This window comes from Thunnus thynnus, chromosome 23 (assembly GCF_963924715.1).
Source record: "Thunnus thynnus chromosome 23, fThuThy2.1, whole genome shotgun sequence".
Taxonomy (NCBI): Eukaryota; Metazoa; Chordata; class Actinopteri; order Scombriformes; family Scombridae; genus Thunnus; species Thunnus thynnus.
Genome location: NC_089539.1, coordinates 13,573,408 through 13,589,305, shown reverse-complemented (window position 1 = coordinate 13,589,305; position 15,898 = coordinate 13,573,408). Strand labels below are relative to the sequence as shown.

Below are 15,898 nucleotides of genomic sequence, written 5' to 3'. Positions count from 1 at the left end.
ACAAACAAGGGGGCCTCTTTGCCCTTCACTAATTGGAATGAGGAGTGGTGCCAGTGCTTAAAGAAGAGGCCTATCACTGAGAATTATTGAGTAGAGGAATAAAAAAAATAAAAAAAAGGATGTGTGGTCTGCCTTGGGCTGCTTGTGGATTTCCTCTGATTTCATCAGATAAAAGATGGCTGAGGCGATTCCCCCAGACAACAGCCAGCTGGTGTGTGTAGGCGAGCTTTGCTGCCCAAAATCTCTGAGAAAAGAAAGTGAAAGAATCACGCTGTGCCGCTGCAATTCATCCTCGGCATCCGAGTTACTCCTAAACAATCCTTCAGCTCGCCTGCTGTTAGACAACTTGTAGAAAAACACAGTGCAGGGAGTAATGACATCTTTATTTTTTAATGAATCAGTATATAGTGTTTGTGTGGGAATTTCATGGCTTACATGCACTGAACATGACAAGTTATGACACTGATAGACAATGCACTTATTGGGTTTTTATTAGGTATTTCAGCACCTGGTGTCTATTATTGACTTCTTTGTAGTGTATTTACAGAAAAAATCGACTGTCACTAATAATTTAACAGGTTTTTACTACTGTATCCCTGCTGCTCAATCACTGTTTGTAGTGCTTCTTATTGTGCACATAAAGCAGTTTCCCTCCTGTGTCGCCTTGAGATTTGATCAAATCCAGTGAGGTTTTGGAGTTAAACAGCCCGACTTTCAAGAAAAGACATATTATAAAGCTGACCTCGTGTGCGTGTGTATGTGTGTTTGGGTGTACATTTAGGGTGTGTCGGTGTGTGGCATTTGAGAAACAGGAAAAAAAAAACGAGTTTGATAGACAAATGAAACAAGAGATATGAGGCAGGTTGAACAGGCGTGATTCATAATTTATTGAGCAGCACTGACATTACAACAGGGAACAAATGAAGCACAGAACACAAAAGAGCATTATTTATTACAGGGAAATCAAAGTGTAGCCTGAGGGGGGTTAGATACAGTAGCACAACACTCATACATTAAACCTACTGTACACAAACACACTACAATTCTGCAGCTGTCAGAAGAAAATCCCATTTCTGCAGTTTGTGATGATTTTCATGTTTTTTACCTGAACTTGAGGATTAAAGTGACCTTGTGTGGCTCGATTGAGTTTCATAACCCGAGGACTCACGGAAACCATTGCATAATTTAAAAAAAAAATGCTTGTCAAAGTGAAAATGAGGCTGTGCTGTCTTATTTCACTGAACATTTTGACATTTTGGAAATATGACGTTCACAGTGCAGTTGGGTCATAACAGGGAGAACGCAGGAAAAGGCGCACACACCCTTGGGCGAAACAGAGGACGACATCAATCTATTCAAACACAACTTCCCCTTCATATGCTAGCGCTATTTTAAATAATGCAGGCTCTTTCCCATAGATGCTATAGTGGTTGATTCCCACCTTTAGATTCCCATGGACCCCCGCTGATCCAGAATCGAATCCTCTCTCAGCCTCTTCTAATGTGTCTCCCCTACTCTACTATTCTCTCAGACCTCCCCGTGTTTCTATAAAGACAAAAAAAAACCTACGTAGGAGTGGGAACCTGAAAAATAAATTAAACTGATAATGCACCCACTGAATATTAGATCATAACAACTTACAGCGCTGAATAAATCATTAAACCTCAGCAGACCATATCTATTGCAATTTCATCTTGAATAATTATCCACCTCATATCAGCGCTGAAGTAATGTCACACAATTGCAAGCATGTGTCAAACTCTTGTAATATCCAGGGATTAATAATTCAGGTTTTGGTTGCCGTCAACAACCCATTACGGTTATATTCAGATTCTGCACATGAGGAGAGTGAGCAGCTTATTTTACAGCAAATACAAACAAAAGGGTGACATTTAAACCCAAACCCCATAGCTCCCAAATGGACCCAACAGGAACAGGATCATTTGAATTTCTTGTTTAATTGGTTGACACCGAGTTCAGCTCTGGAATTACGTTGTTGCTGGTAAATACCATTGATAACCATTTTGAGCTGGCCAAAATGTCATGGACATAATTTGCGAGTGGGCAGAAATTTAAGGGGGTTGGAGTAGCGCTGAGTTGTAGTTTTCAGGCTGGTGCTTACAGAAACGCATACGTAAAATAATGTCCATAAAACATTAATTTTAGACTGGCCAAGCAAGAAAAACTCAGCAAATTCACCAAAATTACATGTTTACGACTCTTGTTTGTCAGGGAAGCAAAGGAGGAGGTAGTGTGACTATACAGAACCAAGAAGTCCACAATGGTTGGACGTTTTTGGTGGTTGGATGGGTCAAAAAAACGTCAGACTTGGACTGAGATACTGCTGTTTGTTTCCCATTTCTTCACTGCTTTCTTTTAACCATTATTCCCCAACCTTAAACACAAGTTGTCAGATTCTGTCCATTATCGAACACTGATGACCTACCTCTGCACGATGTTTCATTTCAATTGTGGCATCCACTCCTCCTGCATCTCTATTTTGAGAACTTTCCAGCTCCAGTACTGTACAGCGACCCCGGGGCAGAGGAATGGAGGAGTGAGTTTGAAATTCAGGGCACATGCAGGCAGCATGCAGGTGGGAAATCGTTGTGAAAAGTAGGTCCGTTCACAACTAAAGATTCCTTCAGTCTGATTTGTCAGCCCCAAACTTACTGTACATTCTCCTCTATTGTCTTAAAACCCATTGTTCAATTCAATTAGGTCTTAAAAAGATAACCTGAAACAGAAACCACTCTCTGCAGTGATTACCTTGTACTATTTTTACCGTGTGCATACTCTTGATAATGCGCAGGACATTGATGTGAACATGGCAGCTGTCATATCCACAGGAAGCTCACTGCTTGTGTTGGCCAGCGCGTTGAGCACTCACCGCGTGTTTAGTGGCTTCTACTCCTACATGAACCCATCTACCATCACGTAGGAATAAAAAGCCATAAGACACAACAGCAATCTCACAGGAGGGAGGAGATAGAAGGAAGGAGGAAGGAATATTAACAGAGGGCTCTGCATCGCAAAAAAAAGGAGGGGTTGTGCTCTCAGCCAAGAGGTTGAGGAAAAGAAGAAAAGTGTAGAGAGTGATCCCCCAAGAGGGCTGGGAAACAGGGATGGCATGGTTGAGGAGAAAGTGGATTTGGAAGTAGGAAGGGAACAAGGGAAGAAGAGAAAAAAAAGAAGCTCATTCAAAAGGCAAAGGCAACCCATAAGTATTTACAAGGCCTCCTGTTTGTCTTTCTCTTTGTTTGATTGTGTGCTTCTGTGCAGCAGATGAATATGTATTGCGGGCATTACTAGACTCTGAAATTCCTGTGTGTAAACTATATTTGATATGCTCGAAGCGAACCGCTGATGAACCTAACCAAACTCCATCTGCTCTGCTTCCAAATACACACATTTTCTTAGTCTTACAGGCAGCCGTGCATGTTTAAATGTGTACTTTAAGGCAAATGCGAGCTCGTGTTTCTTCAGATGTTACGCACATAAATATCTATCCCTTAAAACTAGACATGCTCCCACTAATATCCACTTCATAGTCTCCATCTGCAGCTCTGTAATGTGCCATCTCCTGCAGCAGAAAGCCAGTCACGCCTGCGTATGAAGGAGTTACAGTACAAGCGCATGCACACACAAGTCAGGCACGTCCAGATAAATATGTATGACTCCACCGCAGTAGCTTTCCTGCTTTGTATGCTAATGATCTTATACAAGTTTAATAATGCAACTGTGGTGCGCTGAGGGTGGGGAGATAGAGGTTGCGGTGGCGTTGGTGGGGGCTGACGCATTGAAGAACGGACCTATGGATCCTCACAAATCCTCTGCCAGGCCTCATGAGACGAGGTGTGACTGGTGAGGTAACAGATTACATTTAATCTAAGAAATGTCAGATTTATACGGAGAGTGGCTGCAGTTTATAGCATAGCCCATTACATATTTGTTCAGAGATATACACAGAAAACATGAATTTAATGGCCAATGATGATATTGTTCAAAGAACTGATTATATCTTTATTGGCTGGATCTTTAGCAGATATTATATAGTATGTTTTACTACAAATTGGAAAGTACCAACTTTACATCCATTATCTACTTTACTTTATACTTTACTATGCTAACACAAACATTTCAGGTGGAAATATTGTACTTTTTTTATTGCACCTTATTTATTTTACACTTACTACTCCTAGTTATTTTGCAGATTAAAGATTTTACACATAAAACATATGATTATCTTATAGTATATGAGGCATTGTTAGGGAATAAACTACCCAATAGTATATGACGTAGTTCAAATTAGCTCCATCTCGTCCACCTACAACATCAAAATGCTGCTCACGTATTAATGCACCAGTGCTGATAATCCAGTAATATAATATAATTATACAACACTCTTAAAGGAGCCATTCTGGATTATTAATGCTTGTACTTGTGAACAAGTGAGTACATTTTGGTGATAATACTTAAGTCAAATGTTGTATTAAAGCCTCATACTTGTAATAATGTATTTTTACATTTTGGTATTCCTTGAATACTTTCACCACTACATTGTATTACAATTTGTATTTGTTATTTGTAACACTTGTAATCTAAACTTTAATGATCTCAGTTAGAAGTTCATGTACTTTTGTTTACCTGGTGACGCCATGACTAAGCAGAGGCTCGTGAAAGAAAAGAGTGAGAGGATTGCAGTTGAAAAGAATGAAGTATGATGAGCCAAAGTTCATGTGTGATGTATGATATGTGTGTGTTCATGTCTTTGCTTTGTCTGCACTCTGTGTTATCTAACAGACATCTTGGTTGTCAGGTGACGGCCTCCTGGTGTCGCAGGTCTCTGCATCGAATCCTGAAGGATCCTGTGATGAAAACAGAAGAGAGAAGCAAGCAGATGAGGTATGTTTACAGAGGAATCATAATTCCACCTGAGGAGTGAAAACCTCATTACTCTACTGCTGCTGTTTGGTTATTTAATGAGTCAATCTCATGGCTTCATTATTGAATTAAGGGTCATTATCTGTTGTTTGCTGAGTACCTCCAATAACAAGAGACTATCTACTGTTCAAGACAAGCTGTCAATCTGAAGAAAGTTTCTCTTCTCTCTGAAAACGTTTGAAGTCCTTAAGAGCTCAAACTGTGATTTTACAGACACACCCACAATTAACAGCTTCAAACAGTCATTAACCACAAACCAATTATGTCCCTTGTTGAGCAGCAACTACTTCTTGATGACTTGTGCGGTTTACAGTGCCTAATGAAAAGTTAATAGTGAGCACACTCAGACATTCCTGCACCTGCTAACATCTCCACTGAGGTGGAAACAGTACAGTATTAAAACCACAAGGCATATGGGTAAAACACTGCCTGTTAGAATACTGTATTTTCACATTTTGTAGAGAGGAAGAACTGTCCTCGTGTACAAAATAAGTTGAGCTTTTAATTTATCATCTTAAAAGGGTCTGGAAATTGTTTGGGATAACACTCCACACAATGAGCTGTGACATCTTCATTGAAAAATGATTGATTGGGCTGCCAGGGAGAGAGGCTGTTTGAGAGACAGATCACTCAAACAGTCAAGCTGTAAAAAGCCCAATAATATGATGAATGGTCTATTTACCCAACAGATGAGGAAAGACCTGCATAAAGATTAAACGTGTGTTTTTTTTTGGACGTGTCCTGGTCACAGAATACAGTAGATAGAAATTTGAATAATACGTCTGTGTTCTTTGTCAGGGAGCGAGCGGCTGATTTTCCACTACGACTAATGCAGCCTGGCTCATTTATCACCTCAGATTGTCTTGTAGCTGGAAAAAATGGGTTTATCGATTATGAGGGATGCACTTCACACCTGTGCGGATTTCCACCTGCACGAACTCCCACAAACACAGGCCACCGAAGGTCCTGAAAGATCTTGATACGTGCAGATATTTGTGATGAATTGTTGGATTGATTCTCTTTACTTTTAACTTATTTCTTTGTGCACAGAGAAAGTTTGAGTCACATTATCATTATGGCAAAACCATTATTAGTTGCATATTATTCTCCTTCGCTAGAGGCCCTTGTGTCTATATAATCATGCATTATAAATGGACCCTTTAACTCTTACAACACACACAAACTGTATCTAAAGTCAAGTCACTAATCACTTAACCAAATAATGTCTCTGAGGATCGAGAGCATGTGTTGATAGAGTGACCCAATTTTTTACACATAGCATCTATAATTGATGTGCAATAGATGTAGCAGCCTCAGATCTGATAAGAGCTTGGCTCTGATGGATCTCCAGATAGGCTTTCGTGGGGGGAACAGATGTAGAGTCGTACATCAGAGAGGGATGGGGTTGCCTGTGATCGTTTCCACCCTGCAGCGAACAAAATAGCCCTCATATATCCCTGTAATCTGCATTAGCGCCGGAGCACAAGCCAGGAGACAGCACAGAGGGGGATGAGTAATGGGGCTACCGCTGATTTGGCAGGCCTATATTACACCTCAAAACTGAGGCATGCCCAACTGGCGAGAATATGAAATGAGGATGTCACAAATGAACATCATTGCCCTCAAACGCACGATTTATCAGGATTTACACACCCCAAAACATGTTTTTTCGCAAGCTAGAGGCTTGTTTTTTTTCTGCTTTTCTAGCTAATTTTCCAACAATGTGTTCTCACAATGGTTTGAACAACATTTAGCAGTGCTTCTCTTGACTGGCATGTTTCAGCATGCTTTCTATTTCTGCCTAGACCTCAGTAGGTTCTAGGATAAGTAATGGCCTAACGTTGGTTTGGCACCTTCTGTCTGTGTTACAACTAAAAACCAAGCCACGAGCAGTTCTCTGACTGGCAAGAGTATGAACATCAGCCCAGACCCAGGGCAAGAAATAAATGTGTTTGTCACACAGCCACAGTGGCTTGTACATCCTAAGAATTACATCCAAAATAAAGGGTATTACACCCAGGACCCAGAAGGAAAAAGCAATTAGTTCATGTCTCTATAACTTTTTACTCACACTTCTGAATCAGCCTTAACATCAGAACGAAGCATGTGAAGTTATTTTCAACTGAATATTTTAATTACATTTTGCAAAACAAGAAACTCTATCCGTAACCGAAATAGCAGGAATCTTTTCATCTCATCTCAAACAGTTAAATCCTAAGAAGTGAGGATATAAAATGAGAGCATAACAAACATTATCCCCAACACAGCGTCTGGCATTAAACTCTTGTAATGGCTTGTAACAGGATATGCTTACGGTACTTGCTATCTGAAATTAAAGCGTAGATATTATGTACATCCCTTGAGGCCAGTCAAGTAGTTATGTGTATTCTGCTGGGACATTAGTGTACTCCTATGAACCGTGTGTTTGTGTGCTGAGTGTGTGTGTGTGTGTGCGTTTTTGTTGCTTCTCCGTGTGTGTGCAAGTAGTTTAATTTCCTCTCATAATCCATGGTTTCCCCACATTAATAGATTGATTGTGGTGCACTCTTGTTTCTATTTCCAATTTAAAAAAAAATCTTATAAACATAACACACAGCTCAGGGAAAGAGCACTGTATCCACAGTGCTAATGTTGTTATTTTTGCTCCACTTTGAATAGAAATTCGATTATCAGGAAGAGAAAGATAGCGTGCTGCAACATAACAAAGGGTGCAAAACTTTTACTTCTTCATCAGATACAACCAGAATCATTAAATCTCTGCTGATGCCCTGTAAACATCAGCATATGGCAGCATTGAATTTACATCTTGGAGTGATGTGCAGCAGAGGCGTCTATACTACAACCCATCAGCTTTCTGCTCAGCTTTTCATTATATCAGTGACAAATCAGCAAAATGGATATGGTAAAAAGCTGAAAAGAAGAATGGAAATAAGTCCAAACAGTAAGAGCAGATGTGCTACCTCAGATAATAAGTCCATGAGGATGAATAGGTGTAAGATTGTGTCCATTTATACTGAATCGTGTGTTGTGCCTTTGATGTTTCAGCCACTTTCATTATATATCTTGCTCCTGTGGAATCTACAAGAGCAAATTCAGCCTTCCCAGACTTTATAAAGCTTTATTTATACAACATAGAGCAACCTGATGTCATTAAGAGACCACAGGATTTTCATTAGTTTATTGTTAAAGATGCGTGCCTGAAATTTTCTTCCCAGTAACCTTTACACTCCCCTTGATAGCCTCTAAGTTTCTGCTGCTGCTGGTTTTTCCACTGCAGGGGAAATGAGAAGATTGCTTTTTCCATTTCACGTGTTGCCACGATAAAAAGTGCTTGTGGAAGCATCTTGCAAGCTGGTAGAAGATTAACTCCAGCCTCCCTGTTCAATTGCAACATCTAACCTACCCGAAAAGGTTGTTTTTTGTCCATTTGTCGGAAGTCTCTGTAGAGTAAGAGGGCCTGTATTGACAACGTGGTGTCGTAGGTATTGGCATTAGGAGTGTTAACTGCTAATTGGATAGAGCTATTATTGGTGATTTGATATATCTACATTGTTTTGGATGTGGTTTTCACTTGCTTAAAACAGAGTTTACAAAGAACTTTAACAAGAAGAATGAGTTATTGAAAACATTAAAAATATCATACAGATGTGCTATAGAGATATATTAGAGATTTAATCCCTTAGTAAACACGACCTCTTTGTGCACAAGCCAGAAAATTAAGCAGAATAAAATTGCTACTTTTGTTGAAACCTTTTAATCATGTTTCTGGTCTCTTCTGAAACTCTTCAGTTTACTACCAAAAAGTCTGAAGTAGTCTAAGAGATACTGAACCAAATTTACAGGCACAAACTTATTTGGAAGAAATTTGTTTTATGATTCTTTACTTTTCTATTTTATATGTGTTGCTGTTACAAAATGAAGCACTGTTATCACAATTTCGGGATCTTAAAATTATTTACACTAAGAGAATTGTGAGGCAAACAAGTATATTTTGTCAATGCTAAGTGAGGATTCACCTAGATGCCATCCCAAATAATACAACAAACCCCCCTCCTGGCACTTGAAGCAGCTGCTTGTTGAGGGATTAAAAAATGATACTGACTGTTCTAGTCGGGCAGGTTGATCCAAAACTTAAAGGCCCAGAGGAAGAAAGTCTCACCACTATTAAGTCTCAGAGACCTTGAGATAAAACTGGAAAGTCTTGTAATAGTGACCAATACAAGATAAGCTCTTTATCAAGATCAGAGCCTGTGTGACTCTATATAATAAAAGGAAAACAGTCAAGACATTAAAATGTTAAATGTTAAAAGTAAATGTTTAGCATTTTTTGTTTAAATTGACTGATGATAAAATTCATGGAGCTAACAGTGTTTTCATCGCTGTATTTTCATTGCACTGTATTATCAACCAAGAACTAACATGCTGCAAGTCTCCCATAACATCCCTTAATACTGCATTACATAGACTTTATATTATCTTGATTACTGGAGGTATCCTACCTTGACTGAAGTGACAGCGCTACACCAGTCTGAGCTCATGTTCAGGTCACTGAGCAAGATAACAGCTCACTTTTTTTCTAATATATATGTACATCATTACAAAGAAAGGATGTTTATGTAGGGCAACTGAATGAAGAAATTATTAACGGTCTAAAAAAATCAAAATCATCCTCCCAAGTTTGCAACAAATCACCCTTATCTGCTCTGTCCTCTCCCTTTCTCTTTCCCCCCCCCTCCATCCCTGCTTTCATTACTCACTGAAGGTTTTCTCTCTCCCGTTGACTCTAAAAGTGAGAACATTTTCATGAAGGCAATAAAACGCTCATCAGCAAAGGCCTGAAATGATTTTTTAATATGACGACATTTTAATGAGGACTGAAGGAGATGGCTGGTTTGGCTGATGGCAGCGCCTCTTTATCAATGAGTGGCAGGGAAGAACTAATGGCACTAAAACAGACAGGCCAGCGACTCTCTCTCTCTCATCACATTCTTTATATTCTTTATTTGCAGGAACTAAATTAAATTTTGCCAAGATTCAAGTATTAGAAAGATACAAAACCATCCCTTCCTCCAGCAGGCCTCCTGTCACTATAACTGAGGAATCTGTACAGTAACCATATTTGACCTTTATTGGACAGTTACACACACACACCTGAATCTCCTTCTCCCTCTCCTTCTCCGTCCAAGTGTTTACGTGTTTTGTCATTGATTGGAATTTAATCTGAGGACTTTACAGTTTAGCTGCTTGAGAAAACCTGTCAGATGTGAGGGCTGAGATTGAGTGCGCTGCCAAAAGGTCGTGTTATTGGACCGGAGAGGTTATGATGAAATAACAGATAGAGCCAGACAGGGTTCAGTGTTTGAAATAAACAAGTCGGGAGAAGTCCCCATCTACAGTACGGTACACTTCATGGCGATAAAAAAAAGAAAAAGAAAATGTCTTGTGTATCATCTCTGTTGTTATTAAGGATTATAAAGCAGCTTTTCATGTTCGGTGGAAATTACATGCCCTTTGTGAGGACGACCGAAGCCTCCAAACTATAATACAGCTGAGACACGTTGTAAATTAATGTCACAAAAGGTGAATGCATATATATTGCTGCCTATATGTGTTAAATTACTGTCAGTGTGTGTTTTGAATGTGACTTTCACTTGAAGCTTTGAACCTAATAAGTTGTCAAGCAAAAAAAAAAAAAAAAAAAAACCACGCAGAGGCTTTGAAATTGTCACAGTTATGAGAAGCAGCAGATTAATGTCAGAATAATGTCAGTCACTTAGATTCTTTACTCATTACAAGCTGTTATATAACACAGTGTGATAAGAAAGGTGTTTACTACCTTCATTACACTCTATGTTGCTTCATATTTTTTTAATGAGACTTCCACTTTATGATCTCACTCCACTGAGTGGTCAGACTTGGCTGACTTTGCTGCACAAGGTCAGGACAAAAGCGGTCTGTGGAGGAGAGCCCCCTGCCTGCCAGACGCTAAACAAAACCACTTCACTGCCTCCTTCCTTTTACCATACAAGGTCGTCTCATGCCGGCTACGCCTCTGCAATTAGCATGCAGCCTGTGGCGTGGTCTGTCTGGCGGCGAACACACGAACATGGCGCTCTGCTCTCCTAATGAGATGCCAGTCAGTGAGGGTGCCTGCGGGACTGTGGAAAAAAAAAAAAAAAAACCTCCTGGGGTGTTAGTGCACCATCTCATGGGTGGTAGAGGAGACTGTTGAAGTGCACAGCCGGCACGGGCAGGGCAGGCAACTAATTTTACATAACGCACATTATTCGGCGGACACTTTCATCCAAATCGTGGTACTCTACCATGCATGCATGCATTTTTAGCATGGGTACATCCAGAGGGTATTGTAGCTGCGACCTTTGCTTGGCTAGACCTTTAGCTACACAGGACCTCACTGGAGGGAGACGTTTTTTCATTGAATGGTCAAAATGGCTGGTGTATGCAGAAACTGTAGGACTTTTAGAACAGAAAGAAGTCAATGATAGTGCATAGTCTTCTAATAAAACGGTTGGCAGTCATCAAACTCATGAAATTTCAACCCTGTCTCAATGAGTTATATTTAAATGATAAATGGAGGAACCTGATCTCCAATATTCTGCACTTTATAGATCCTCTATCCACACTGAAAACATTCCTGCAACTTGCAAAACACTGCATTCATGTACACTACAAAAAAAAAAGCATCGCCAGGGAACATAATCCAGTCAGCAATTATAACTCCCCACAAAACATAATTGGGTAAACAAATTAGCAGTATATAAATGTGATTTCCTGGAGACAGTGTTGGAAATTTAGTTTGGCACACAATGTTATCACTACCACCAAATAAAATCAGGATGACTCACTTGTACCGTCATGGAACAGACAAGGTCAAAGGGTTATGTGAAAAGAGAGGTCTCACATATATATTTTTTGGTCCTGATCGCAGTCTGAGTCCTTTAATATTGACTATTTGCACATATTTTGTATAATGTGTAGTATTTTGTATAAGAGGAGATGAGATCTGCTGCCATGATCTGTCCAGGGAGTGTTCAGAGAGAGAAAAAGCAACAGGGGGACATTTGTTTCCACAAGGTATGAACTCAGCATGTAAAATGTAGTAAGTCGAGAAAGCTCTTTCTTTCTTCCCTTCATTTTGAGGATGCAGTGAAGCGCAAACCAATCAGAGCAGAAAAGAAATGTGTTTCACTATTCCCTTTCTGTTTTTCTGTTTTAAATTTACAGTCAGACCCTGTTTATGCTGCATTCAACAACAAAATATCACTGGTATTACAGGTATGTACTTTCACTTTAGCAGCATGCTAATTGGCTGATTAGCAATTTCCCTCACAGCCATGCTATCTGTGAATACCAGCTGCTAATTATTTCAGTTATCAAGAACAATTTAGTCAATTATAATAGAATACAAATACAGTAGAGCTGACAAGTAAAATTATGAGTGTGAAATTATTAGCTGGTGCGTCTAGTAGCGTCTTCTATTGGTGACGATGCAGGTTGTTCTATCAGACCACTTTGTAAAAATGTGTATTTGTGTAGATTTATTTTGTTTTTTGTTTTAGATGATAATATATAGATGGTATTTGACTTACCTTTCCCCCCCTACATCAAAGAGGGAGCATCAATGCACCCTATGGTGATGACATATTCAGCCTACCATAGGTAAAGCTTTTTACTGCATATTACTGGCACTAATGTGCATATCTAGTCACTTACATACAGTATGTTCTGTTCCTCAGCACTGCAGGAGGCATAAAAAATCACATTCTCCTACAGTGAGAAAATCTTTATAATGCAGCTGTAGTCTCTAGTTCTGCCTACAGTATGTATGTATTTAGTGTGTCTATTTAGTGCTATTTTAAAACAGCACTAAATAGCTGCTATTAGGTGCTATTAAACCATAAAGTGGACAACATTACATCTATATGAAATGGAAAGAGCAGTCTGAAGTTCTTAGTTCATACAAGGCAAACAGAAAGGTTTTGTTTCTGACTCAGATCTGGGTCTGATCCTCTGAGGCGTTGTATATACACAGAGTGCCATGTTTTGACCCAAATTGCTTCTTTTTTGCAAAGGGGACTCATGTAACTAGGCATTTAGAGGGATCTGTACTAGATGTTTTACCTTGTTACATGAAATTGTCTTTAAGTACTGGATATTTTTGCAGTTGGATGGAAAACTCATGTTTATCAAATGGACAACATTCCGTTTGTTGTTTGGTGAAAATGCAGTTTTGAGTTTTATCTCTCTTTCTATCTATCTGGTAAAAAAAAAAAAAAAAAAAGCTGAACACACAAGATGAGCAGCATACAGCTGATCATACACATCTTAAAACAGCCCTAGGGGCTAAAGGCGTGAAGCAGCGACATGCCTCACAAAGCCTCTGTGCTTGCTAATGGCCCCGTTTGTAATGGCATCCGTATAGCACCGCTTGACGAGCTGCCAAAGGGGGTGTTCTGTTATTGCGGAGCCAATCACCCACTAAGTATTTGCTGGCTCCTATTTCCTTTCTGCTAATGTGCGAGCCTCCCCAATGCCGCAGCTAAATCGACTCTTTACGCCTGACTTGTCACCCTGCAGCGACGCACAGAGAATCCCAAAGATGCATCGTCGGAGGGCAGTCCGACATCCTTGTTGCCATGGTTACGTTTATGGGCAGGGATGTGGTTGGGCGGGTTATGATGCTTTTACTGCAACCCTAAATCACAGAAAGTGATGGTGTTTGATGATTAGGATGATGAAGCTGACGTGACCTTTGCAAGGGTGTTGTTAGGCGGTGATTGCTCACTTTAATGTGTCTTTGGATCTACTGTGTCAGACGGTGTGTAGGCGGAGGGTGTGTTTGTAAACTGCTGAAACCTAGATTCAGTGGATCTTGAAAATGCCAAAGGTGGAAGGAGGACCAAAATATTTGACTCACGTAAAAGTATTGTTACTTTATGTAGAGCTGAAACAATTAATCCATTAGTTGATGGTAAGAAAATAATCAGCAAGTATTGTGAAGCAATTAATCATTTAAATCATGTTTTATACAAAAATGATCCCATTCCAGCTTATGCAATGTGATGATTTGCTTATTTTTTGTGTTAAATTATATTAAAGAGTGTTGTTTTTGGAGGGTATCTTGGTTGGACACTCAGTCTAACGGAAGCAATCTGGGTTTTTGGGAAATTACATTTTACTGATACAGGAATTGATAAAATAAGTTATTTAACAGTGATGAGGAAGGAGGTTATTATAACATATTCCCCACTAATCATGAAGTTAAAGGACGCTTTCACAAAATAATGTCAACCAACATTCATCAATATATGTGAAGCTTATGTCACATTGATTCTACCATCTTCAAAGCCACAGTCAGAATACAAATTATCTTACAGCAGACAACATTTGGGAGTCAAAACATGTTAGCTAGCAAAAATTTGCAAAAAAAAAAAGAAAAAAATCTGTGAGCCTCAGTTCAAAAATACATATTTGTAGTTGACTTACAGTGTCAGAACTACTGGCTTAAAACTCTCATGGATGAACAAATGTACCCATTTTACTTTAAGTCTAGTCAGTTTACCTAATCTTTTTTCAGAAGTGCTGTGTTGCAGACTGTGTTGTCTTTACTGACTGTAGCTGCTGTCTTGGTCCTTATCTTATGCTGGACAGTACCTTGTGTGCAGTTTGTCATGCAAATTTTTTTTATTTTGCCCTGAATGTTTGTCATAAGTAAACTGTGCCTGTGCTTTACCATAAATTAAAGTCACAATGCACAATGTCCGTCTGTTGTTGCATGTTTTATCCTTTTCTCTCTCTCCCAATTTCCACTGTCTGTTTTCACTGTAAACTGGTAAATAAGGGTAAAACTGTAAAAAAATGTTTGTAAAATTCACATTGTAATTAGTTATGTTCCACATTCATTTAGCCATTTTTGTTAATTGAGCATGGGTATTATGATGTTGCCAAAACATAAATCCTCATCAAAACAGAAAAATTACAATGCTTTTACTTCTTTTTAAAGTTGCTATGAGATACCCAAGAGACACCCATCAAAGCAGAGTACTACTGAAAATAACTAAAAGGAAAAAGCCAGTTAAGAAATTTAAATTCTTACATATGACTTTGTTTAAAAAACGTTATTGGGCAGTTCCTGTAAAAGTTTCTGTGTAAGGAGATAGCTACAGTGTGATAATTCTGTGATAATTAACTATCATGTCAGAAATCGTTTTTCAAACGGGGGGATATCTCACACTAGAGGGAAAGTCTATATAGAGTTTTCCAGCCAGGTTGAAAGTCCACCTGCACAGTAAATAGAAAGGTGTCCTGCTGATAAGGGCAGCAAAAGCAAAGCTATGTAAGTGAGAGGCAAATAAACTCAGAAAGATGTGAGTCCTCAAGAGGTCTGTGTGGGGATGAGTAATATGTGAAAGCGAGTCGACGGCTGGAGAGCCCAGACATATTTTGCCCTCTGTTATCGGCCTGCACAGATGTGCCTCAGCCTTCTCTGCAGCGCTCCCATTCGCCACATCCATCACAGAAGTGCACCTTGGGAGACTGAGAGGATGGTGCAAGCGCCAAGCTCACCATCTGCCGTCGTTTAGAAATAAATGACAGGCCCAAACCTAGTGGGAGCCCGTCTCATTCCACTGCCAGAGTTGGTGCGGTGACGGGTCCGCCCAACCTTCCCTTTTTCCCTGAAATGGATGTGTGAGACCCCTGCCAGTCATGCTGGAGTGTGCCTCGGAGAGAGACTTGGAGTGGATTTGGTCGGTGAAGCACAGCCCTTTACTCAGGGGAGCGGGCAGGTGGAACAGTGTGGTGAAACCAGCTGTCTCCCCACTGATTACAGCAGCCAACAAGGAGAGTTTGAGAACTCATGGACTTGAGGTGGATCCGACTGGAAAGCAGCTCAAGCTCCACTTTATTAGATTGGAGCTTTATTGACGATCTG

General features: G+C 39.7%; 1 long non-coding RNA gene across 1 annotated transcript in view; it reads right to left on the bottom strand.

The window, feature by feature from the left end:
• Window positions 1–877: 877 nt before the first annotated feature.
• The window catches only part of LOC137176091 (uncharacterized), a 49,684-nt gene continuing 34,663 nt past the window's right edge, over window positions 878–15,898 (bottom strand). Inside the window, exon 3 of the long non-coding RNA XR_010925801.1 lies at window positions 878–4,868. This is a non-coding gene — a long non-coding RNA (uncharacterized lncRNA). The remainder of the gene's footprint in view (window positions 4,869–15,898) is intronic.